The sequence below is a fragment of the Schistocerca americana genome, unplaced genomic scaffold (assembly GCF_021461395.2).
Source record: "Schistocerca americana isolate TAMUIC-IGC-003095 unplaced genomic scaffold, iqSchAmer2.1 HiC_scaffold_141, whole genome shotgun sequence".
Classification (NCBI taxonomy): Eukaryota; Metazoa; Arthropoda; class Insecta; order Orthoptera; family Acrididae; genus Schistocerca; species Schistocerca americana.
Genome location: NW_025725491.1, coordinates 350,001 through 357,500, shown reverse-complemented (window position 1 = coordinate 357,500; position 7,500 = coordinate 350,001). Strand labels below are relative to the sequence as shown.

Genomic DNA, 7,500 nt, shown 5'->3' with positions numbered 1-7,500 from the left:
ACGCTGATTCCTTCAGTGTAGCGCGCGTGCGGCCCAGAACATCTAAGGGCATCACAGACCTGTTATTGCTCAATCTCGTGCGGCTAGAAGCCGCCTGTCCCTCTAAGAAGAAAAGTAATCGCTGACAGCACGAAGGATGTCACGCGACTAGTTAGCAGGCTAGAGTCTCGTTCGTTATCGGAATTAACCAGACAAATCGCTCCACCAACTAAGAACGGCCATGCACCACCACCCACCGAATCAAGAAAGAGCTATCAATCTGTCAATCCTTCCGGTGTCCGGGCCTGGTGAGGTTTCCCGTGTTGAGTCAAATTAAGCCGCAGGCTCCACTCCTGGTGGTGCCCTTCCGTCAATTCCTTTAAGTTTCAGCTTTGCAACCATACTTCCCCCGGAACCCAAAAGCTTTGGTTTCCCGGAGGCTGCCCGCCGAGTCATCGGAGGAACTGCGGCGGATCGCTGGCTGGCATCGTTTATGGTTAGAACTAGGGCGGTATCTGATCGCCTTCGAACCTCTAACTTTCGTTCTTGATTAATGAAAACATACTTGGCAAATGCTTTCGCTTCTGTTCGTCTTGCGACGATCCAAGAATTTCACCTCTAACGTCGCAATACGAATGCCCCCGCCTGTCCCTATTAATCATTACCTCGGGTTCCGAAAACCAACAAAATAGAACCGAGGTCCTATTCCATTATTCCATGCACACAGTATTCAGGCGGGCTTGCCTGCTTTAAGCACTCTAATTTGTTCAAAGTAAACGTGCCGGCCCACCGAGACACTCACTCAAGAGCACCCTGGTAGGATTGCAACGGGGTCTGCCTCGGGACGCACGAGCACGCACGAGGCGCGTCGCACGCCTTCAGCTCGCCCCACCGGCAGGACGTCCCACGATACATGCCAGTTAAACACCGACGGGCGGTGAACCAACAGCGTGGGACACAAATCCAACTACGAGCTTTTTAACCGCAACAACTTTAATATACGCTATTGGAGCTGGAATTACCGCGGCTGCTGGCACCAGACTTGCCCTCCAATAGATACTCGTTAAAGGATTTAAAGTGTACTCATTCCGATTACGGGGCCTCGGATGAGTCCCGTATCGTTATTTTTCGTCACTACCTCCCCGTGCCGGGAGTGGGTAATTTGCGCGCCTGCTGCCTTCCTTGGATGTGGTAGCCGTTTCTCAGGCTCCCTCTCCGGAATCGAACCCTGATTCCCCGTTACCCGTTACAACCATGGTAGGCGCAGAACCTACCATCGACAGTTGATAAGGCAGACATTTGAAAGATGCGTCGCCGGTACGAGGACCGTGCGATCAGCCCAAAGTTATTCAGAGTCACCAAGGCAAACGGACCGGACGAGCCGACCGATTGGTTTTGATCTAATAAAAGCGTCCCTTCCATCTCTGGTCGGGACTCTGTTTGCATGTATTAGCTCTAGAATTACCACAGTTATCCAAGTAACGTGGGTACGATCTAAGGAACCATAACTGATTTAATGAGCCATTCGCGGTTTCACCTTAATGCGGCTTGTACTGAGACATGCATGGCTTAATCTTTGAGACAAGCATATGACTACTGGCAGGATCAACCAGGGAGCTGCGTCAACTAGAGCTGAGCAGCCGGCCGCCCGGGAGTGTGTCCCGGGGGCCCGCGCGAACACGCAAGCGTCCGCTCAATTATTCTGCAAACAGGAGGAGGCTGAGCTCCCCTGCACGATACACCTCGAAACCCTCTCAGGTCCCGGCGGCGCGCAGCGCCGTCCTAAGTACTTGGTCGGGTTCGAGAGAGGCGCAATCGCCCGGAGTTTGGCGAGTAGACGCTTTAGGTGCGACCACCCGTGCTCCCAACTGAGCTTGCCGCTGCCGACAGAGGCCCGGGAGCGTGCTGTCGTGGCATTGCCGGCGGGAGACAACACGCGCCACCTACGGTGGCCGGCAGCTCCAACGCCAGCGCCACAGAAGGACAAAAGCCCCACTTGGGTGCCGAAGCGAACTCTCCCAGCACAGCGCACGCGCCAACACGTCCGCACAGCTGCGATACAAACCACCTGCGAGAACCGCAGAGGCGACCGAGCAGCAGACGGCGTCGCGGCGCCGAGCGCCGGGCGGCGGCGCATCCTCAGCGCACACAGTCCTCAATCGGACCAGCACACTGCAGATGTCCACCGCGCTTCGCACCGGGCCCGCGAGGACCTACTTTGGCCGCACGGCGCCGCGTGCAGGGTGCGCCGGCGCGCAGCTGCGCCGCCTGCCGCCTCCGTCGGCCGGCGCGCCTGCCACTGGCCGCCCCCACCAGCCGGCTGTAGCGCGTGCGCCCACGCACCGCGCGGCCAGCACGCCGGGAGGCCCCCCCTCACCGGCCGGGGACGGTCCCACCCAGCCACCGCCGCGTATCGCTTCACACCCACATGCCATTCACGTTCGTGGGCATGGTGGGTATCGCTGAAACAACCGGTTGGTAGCTCAACCGATCGTCGCCATCACTGATTCACCTCTAGCGAGAACAACCGCACCACAACGGTTTACCAGTTGTTCATTTGCGTAACGTCACCAGCAAACGTAGACGTCCATCGCCATTTGCAAATTCAACGATTGTTGCATGCCTGTGTCAGGTGTCACGACACACTATGTCTGCCCACATACACGCAACAACATGTGCACGCTTCGCGAACACGTGGAAGGTGGCCCCCGTACGTATGCGATGTCCATTGCGCGAACGACTGTCAACCGGCCTCTGTCGCATGTCGCAGATGTGGAACGCAGTGCACCATGCTGTCACGGTGTGTGAGAAGAGACGACTACGTCTGACAACACGCGCCACTACATCAACAGACGGCTCATGCTGATCGCCATCCAGGGCATACCACACTGCAATCCGGCTCTTATAGGGAGACGACACATAGCTGAGTGCACAACAGTTGGACCGCATGGTTCGCCGTTGTTGGCGCAGTCGTTGTACGGTCACATGTACCACGATGTATCATTCAGTACATGAGGACCAATGTGCAGTACAGTGTGTGATTTGGACGTACAACATCAGCGGACAGTTGACACAGGCCGTACCACAGCGTAGGCTAAGTGCTTCGCCATGCGAATGCCAATGAACAACTGCGAAGGGCATTGAGCATGTACGTCCTGCTGCCATCCACATTACAGTGTATCGCTGCAAGGTGTTTAACATGAAGCGATACACTGGGGACCAGGCAGTGCGAGTAGCAAACTATATTGCGGGGGTTGCAGTTAGGCAACACTACACTAATTTAACGCGTCGTATGACAATTACAGAGCGGGTTAAGGCCCAACGTGTGTTGGGTTAAGGCCCAACGTGTGTTGGGTTAAGGCCCAACGTGTGTTGGGTTAAGGCCCAACGTGTGTTGGGTTAAGGCCCAACGTGTGTTGGGTTAAGGCCCAACGTGTGTTGGGTTAAGGCCCAACGTGTGTTGGGTTAAGGCCCAACGTGTGTTGGGTTAAGGCCCAACGTGTGTTGGGTTAAGGCCCAACGTGTGTTGGGTTAAGGCCCAACGTGTGTTGGGTTAAGGCCCAACGTGTGTTGGGTTAAGGCCCAACGTGTGTTGGGTTAAGGCCCAACGTGGGTTGGGTTAAGGCGCAACGTGGGTTGGGTTAAGGCCCAACGTGGGTTGGGTTAAGGCGCAACGTGGGTTGGGTTAAGGCGCAACGTGGGTTGGGTTAAGGCGCAACGTGGGTTAGGTTAAGGCGCAACGTGGGTTAGGTTAAGGCGCAACGTAGGTTAGGTTAAGGCGCAATATAGGTTAGGTTAAGGCGCAATATAGGTTAGGTTAAGGCGCAATATAGGTTAGGTTAAGGCGCAATATAGGTTAGGTTAAGGCGCAATATAGGTTAGGTTAAGGCGCAATATAGGTTAGGTTAAGGCGCAACGTAGGTTAGGTTAAGGCGCAACATAGGTTAGGTTAAGGCGCAACATAGGTTAGGTTAAGGCGCAACATGGGTTAGGTTAAGGCGCAATATAGGTTAGGTTAAGGCACAATATGGGTTAGGTTAAGGCACAATATGGGTTAGGTTAAGGCACAATATGGGTTAGGTTAAGGCACAATATGGGTTAGGTTAAGGCACAATATGGGTTAGGTTAAGGCACAATATGGGTTAGGTTAAGGCACAATATGGGTTAGGTTAAGGCACAATATGGGTTAGGTTAAGGCACAATATGGGTTAGGTTAAGGCACAATATGGGTTAGGTTAAGGCACAATATGGGTTAGGTTAAGGCACAATATGGGTTAGGTTAAGGCACAATATGGGTTAGGTTAAGGCACAATATGGGTTAGGTTAAGGCACAATATGGGTTAGGTTAAGGCACAATATGGGTTAGGTTAAGGCACAATATGGGTTAGGTTAAGGCACAATATGGGTTAGGTTAAGGCACAATATGGGTTAGGTTAAGGCACAATATGGGTTAGGTTAAGGCACAATATGGGTTAGGTTAAGGCACAATATGGGTTAGGTTAAGGCACAATATGGGTTAGGTTAAGGCACAATATGGGTTAGGTTAAGGCACAATATGGGTTAGGTTAAGGCACAATATGGGTTAGGTTAAGGCACAATATGGGTTAGGTTAAGGCACAATATGGGTTAGGTTAAGGCACAACGTGGGTTAGGTTAAGGCACAACGTGGGTTAGGTTAAGGCACAACGTGGGTTAGGTTAAGGCACAACGTGGGTTAGGTTAAGGCACAACGTGGGTTAGGTTAAGGCACAACGTGGGTTAGGTTAAGGCACAACGTGGGTTAGGTTAAGGCACAACGTGGGTTAGGTTAAGGCACAACGTGGGTTAGGTTAAGGCACAACGTGGGTTAGGTTAAGGCACAACGTGGGTTAGGTTAAGGCACAATACGGGTTAGGTTAAGGCACAATACGGGTTAGGTTAAGGCACAATACGGGTTAGGTTAAGGCACAATACGGGTTAGGTTAAGGCACAATACGGGTTAGGTTAAGGCACAATACGGGTTAGGTTAAGGCACAATACGGGTTAGGTTAAGGCACAATACGGGTTAGGTTAAGGCACAATACGGGTTAGGTTAAGGCACAATACGGGTTAGGTTAAGGCACAATACGGGTTAGGTTAAGGCACAATACGGGTTAGGTTAAGGCACAATACGGGTTAGGTTAAGGCACAATACGGGTTAGGTTAAGGTACAATACGGGTTAGGTTAAGGCACAATACGGGTTAGGTTAAGGCACAATACGGGTTAGGTTAAGGCACAATACGGGTTAGGTTAAGGCACAATATGGGTTAGGTTAAGGCACAATATGGGTTAGGTTAAGGCACAATATGGGTTAGGTTAAGGCACAATATGGGTTAGGTTAAGGCACAATATGGGTTAGGTTAAGGCACAATATGGGTTAGGTTAAGGCACAATATGGGTTAGGTTAAGGCACAATATGGGTTAGGTTAAGGCACAATATGGGTTAGGTTAAGGCACAATATGGGTTAGGTTAAGGCACAATATGGGTTAGGTTAAGGCACAATATGGGTTAGGTTAAGGCACAATATGGGTTAGGTTAAGGCACAATATGGGTTAGGTTAAGGCACAATATGGGTTAGGTTAAGGCACAACGTGGGTTAGGTTAAGGCACAACGTGGGTTAGGTTAAGGCACAACGTGGGTTAGGTTAAGGCACAACGTGGGTTAGGTTAAGGCACAACGTGGGTTAGGTTAAGGCACAACGTGGGTTAGGTTAAGGCACAACGTGGGTTAGGTTAAGGCACAACGTGGGTTAGGTTAAGGCACAACGTGGGTTAGGTTAAGGCACAATACGGGTTAGGTTAAGGCACAATACGGGTTAGGTTAAGGCACAATACGGGTTAGGTTAAGGCACAATACGGGTTAGGTTAAGGCACAATACGGGTTAGGTTAAGGCACAATACGGGTTAGGTTAAGGCACAATACGGGTTAGGTTAAGGCACAATACGGGTTAGGTTAAGGCACAATACGGGTTAGGTTAAGGCACAATACGGGTTAGGTTAAGGCACAACGTGGGTTAGGTTAAGGCACAACGTGGGTTAGGTTAAGGCACAACGTGGGTTAGGTTAAGGCACAACGTGGGTTAGGTTAAGGCACAACGTGGGTTAGGTTAAGGCACAACGTGGGTTAGGTTAAGGCACAACGTGGGTTAGGTTAAGGCACAATACGGGTTAGGTTAAGGCACAATACGGGTTAGGTTAAGGCACAATACGGGTTAGGTTAAGGCACAATACGGGTTAGGTTAAGGCACAATACGGGTTAGGTTAAGGGACAATACGGGTTAGGTTAAGGCACAATACGGGTTAGGTTAAGGCACAATACGGGTTAGGTTAAGGCACAATACGGGTTAGGTTAAGGTACACATTGTTGTAAGGAAAGGTGTTTTGGGGGGGGGGGGGGGCCGGTTTGTTGATTGTGATTATCGTAAGTAAATGACTGCGGCATCATCTGATTTGCCACGTCAGGGTGCACCTTTGGCTCATAACAGGCGGCGCTCTGATTCCATGCTTGTGGCAGACCTGTGTCTTTCATTCCTGCCATTGTTTGTGTGCTGTGACAGGAGGCAGTATTGTGATGTTGGGTGTACCCCTGTGTAGGACATGTGTGGGTGTTGGTGGCTTAGCTGAGCAATGGTGGTTGTCGGAAGGGTGGGATATTCTGTTTTGTGAGTGGACCTCCCGGTCTGGTTATGATAGTGTGGATAGTCTAATGTGGCGGAGAGGATGCACTGGGTGTTGTTCCATGCTGGTGCTTACATATTGTCTCTGTGCCTGTTACAGGCAGAGAGTAGTGCGTGATAAGAGTGTCTGGCTGACGTGTGGTTGTGATTGTGAGCAGAGTCTTTCAGCATGTATACGGACAGTTGTATACATTATCTGTATTTTGATGGCTCTATCTATTACTAATCAGCGCCGTGTATACGTTTCATCCGGTTCCAGTCGAAACTGTTGTATCTCTGTACATTAGTGACACGGCGAGGCCGCCATGTAGTTACTCGTCTCGGCAGCTTCCACCGGTGTATGGCAAATGATTATAAGGAATCAGTCTAGTCGTCAATACCGATAGTGTGACGTCACATGTCTGGGGTGGGGGACGCTGCGCCCTTCCGGTGGGTCATGGCCTAGAAAGACTCTTCCCACGCAGGGGGGCTTGGACTGTCATTGACTCTTCCGAGTAATATACTTGCCGTACGTTTTTGCGACTGCGAGTGCAACGCTCACCGGTACCGACATGGATGGAGCGCCTCCTAGCTGACCGCTGAGCATCTGCATTCGTACAGAGAGCAACGCGATCGCGTCTGTAGCTCGTAAGTGGTACAGCTCGCAGCTCATGTATAGGGACAGCGGGAATGTCGCATATTGGACATAACTCTTTTTTTTTTTTTTTTTTTTTTTACTTTATTGTTATTTTAAAACCTGTACAATTCAGGTAGGCTGGCAGCGGCACACTACGCCGCTCTTCAGCCATAGCGGTTTACAAGAGTATAAAACATGGTGAATGACA

The 7,500-nt window shown here is 51.1% G+C and overlaps 1 non-coding gene across 1 annotated transcript in view; it reads right to left on the bottom strand.

Annotated features, from left to right (window-relative positions):
• Nucleotides 1–1,595, bottom strand: part of LOC124567897 — a 1,910-nt gene extending 315 nt beyond the window's left edge. Inside the window, exon 1 of the ribosomal RNA XR_006971034.1 lies at nucleotides 1–1,595. This exon is cut by the window's left edge and continues 315 nt beyond it. This is a non-coding gene — a ribosomal RNA (small subunit ribosomal RNA).
• Nucleotides 1,596–7,500: the final 5,905 nt, after the last annotated feature.